Here is a 3,546-nt window from a genome sequence, read left to right as displayed (position 1 = left end):
GGAAGTAAAAGCAAAAATAAAGGAATGAGACTATATCAAACTAAAAAGCTTCTGCACTGCTGAAGAAACTATCAAGACAAAGAGGCGACCATCGGAATGGGATATTTGCAAACAATGCTTCTGATAATAGTCTAATATCTCAAATATACAAAGAACTCATACAAATCAACAATTTAAAAAAAACTAATAATTCAATTAAAAAATGGGCCTAGGACCTAAACAGACACTTCTCCCAAGAAGACATACAAATGGCTAACAGAAATATGAAAAGATATTCAACTCACTAGCTATTAGGAAAATGCAAATCAATACCACAATGAGATACCATCTCACATCTGTTAGAATGGCTATCATCAACAGGACAAGTAATTACAATTCTTGGAGAGGTTGTGGGATAAAAGGAATCCTCATACACTGCTGGTGGGAATGTAAATTGGTATATCCACTATGGAAAACAGTATGGTCATTCTTCAAAAACTAAGAATAGAATTACTATATGACTCAACAATTCCTTTCTGGGTATTTATCCTAAAAACTTGAAAACATTCATCCACAATGATATATACCCCAAAATTCACAGTGGCATTATTTACAGTGGGCAAGACATAGAAACCACTGAAGTGTCATTTGATGGATGATTGGATAAAGAAGATGAGGTACATATGTACAATGGAATATTTACTCAGCCATAATAAAAGATGAAATACTCTCATTTGTGACAATATGGATTGATCTTGCAATTATCATGCTAAGTGAAATAAATCAGACAGAAAAAGTTGAGAAGTGTATGATTTCACTCATATGTGAGATATAGAACCAAAACATGACAAACAAATAGAAACTCATGGACATGGACATCAGTGGTTACCAGTGAGAAGGGCCAAGGAAGAAGATAGATAGGATAAAGGGAGTCAAATATATGGTGGTAGCAGAAAATTTAACTTTGGTTGGTGTACACAATGCAATATACATGTGACGTATTATTTAATTCTGCACTTGAAACCTATTTAATTTTATTAACCAATGTGACCCCAATAATAATTAAAAATTAAATTAATTCATTTTTTAAAAAAGGTAATATTAAAGTTTAAACACAGAAGGTGCAAAATTAACTAAAATATAATAAATAACCAGGGCTTACACAAAGCAAAGACATATAAAACATCACATCAAAAAATAATGATTTGAGAGGGGAGTAAAAATGTAGTGCTTTTAGAATGAAATTGCACTTAAATATCTATCAGATTAAAATAGACTGTTATAAATATAGATGGGTATATATGAACCTCATGGTACTCATAATGAAAAATATACAAAATATAAGAGAAAGGAACTTAATAAGGCATCCACCCCCCCCAAAAAAACAGCAATTCAAAAGGAAAAACATCAAGAGAAGAAAGGCACAGAGATTTACAAACCAAATGAAAAAAATTATTAAAATGTCAAAAACATATATGTATCAATGATTACTTTAAATGTAAATGTACTAATTGCTATAATCAAAGGCATAGGGTGACAGAATGGATAAAAATATATCTATCTATATACTGTCTATAATAAACTCATTTTATATTAAGAGACACACACAGACTGTAAGTGAACATATGAAGAAAGATATTCAAAGTAGAATGAAAGCTATAGTAAGAATACTCATATTGGAAAAAATAGATTTTAAAACAAAGAATGTAAAAAAGTCAAAGAAGGACATTACACAATTTTAAAGGGGGTCAATCCATGAAGAGGATATAACATTGTAAATATCTTTACACTCAAGATAGGAGCACCTAAGTCTATAAAGCAAATATTAGTGGACATACAGATAGAAATAAACAGTAATACAATAATAGTTAGGAAGTTTAATATTCCAGTTACTTCAATGGATAGACCATCCACACAGAAAATTAATAAGGAAATAATAGCCTTTAATGGCACATTAGACTAGTTTGACTTAGACCTTTTGGAGCATTTCATTCAAAATCTTCAGATTACATATTTTTCTCAAGTCCTCATAGAATATTTTCCATGATAAGTCACATACTAGGCCATAAAATAAGCCTCCATAAATTCAAGAATATTGAAATTATATCAAGCATATTTTACAACCACAGTGGCATGAAACTAGAAATCAACCACTGGAAGAAAACTGAAAAAAATCACAAATATGTGGAGATTAAACAACATGCTTTAAACAACCAAGAAATCAAAGAGGAAATTAAATGAGAAATCACAAACTACCTAGAGACAACTAAAAATGAAAACACAACTTTACCAAGTTTACAGGAAACAGCAATATCATTTATGAGAGGAATGGTCATAGCTATATAGAAGTAGGAAAACTCCCAAATTTAAAAAAAAATCTAAATTTATGCATAAAATAACTATAAAAGAACAAATGAAACCCAAAGTAAGTATAAGAATGGAACTAGTAAAGATAAGAGTAGAAATAAATGAAATAGAAACTTTAAGAAAAATAGAAAGATCAATAAAACTAAGTATTGTTTCTTTGAAAGAAGAAACTGAAAAGCTGCTAGTAATACTCATTGAGAGAGCGAGAGCGAGAGAGAGCGCACAAATAAATAATATCAGAAATGGAAGAAGAGAGTTTACAATTGATATTTCAGTAATACAAAGGACTATTAAAGAATTAACGAACAATTTTATGCAGCATATTGGACAATCTAAAAAAAATGGCTAAATTTCTATAAACATACTATCTTCCAAGACTAAATCAGGAAGAAACAAAGACTCTGAACAGACCCATTACTAACAATGAAAATAAAGTGTAACTCCCAACAAACAAAACACCCAACAAACAAAAGCCCATAACCTGATGGCTTTACAGATGAATTCTACCAAACATTTAAAGAATTAGTACCTATTCTTTTCAAACTATTCTAAAAAAATCAAAGAGGAGAAAACACTTCCAAACTCATTCTACAAGGCCAGCATCACCCCGATAACAAAACCAGACAGAAGACAGTACAAAAAAGAAAATGACAGGCAAGTATTTATGATGAATATAGGTGAAAAAATTTTCAGCAAAATGCTAGCAATACCGATTCAACAAGACATTAAAAGGGTTATATACCATTAACAAGTAGGATTTATATCAGGGATATAAGGGGAGTTCCACATCTGCAAAACAATTCATTTGATTTATCACATCAACAAAATCAAGGATAGCAATCATATAATCATCTCAATAGATGCAGAAAATTATTTGAAAAAATCCAACATCCATTTATGATAAAAACCCTCAATAAAGTGGATATGGAAGGAACTTACCTTGATTAAAGCTATATATGACAAGACCACAGTTAACAGCATATGGAATCATGAAAAGCTTTAAGCTTTTCCTCTAAGATCAGGAAAAAGACAAGGGTGCCCACTCATTACTATTATCCAATGTACTATTGGAAGTCCTAGCCACAGCATTCAGACAAGTAAAAGAAATGAATATGTCCTAATTAGAAAGGAAGAAGTTAACACTGTCAGTATTTGCAGATGTCATGATATTATGCATAGAAAACTCTAAAGAATCCACCA

The sequence above is a fragment of the Pteropus vampyrus genome, unplaced genomic scaffold (genome assembly GCF_000151845.1).
Source record: "Pteropus vampyrus isolate Shadow unplaced genomic scaffold, Pvam_2.0 Scaffold325, whole genome shotgun sequence".
Taxonomy (NCBI): Eukaryota; Metazoa; Chordata; class Mammalia; order Chiroptera; family Pteropodidae; genus Pteropus; species Pteropus vampyrus.
This window is presented reverse-complemented; position numbering follows the sequence as displayed.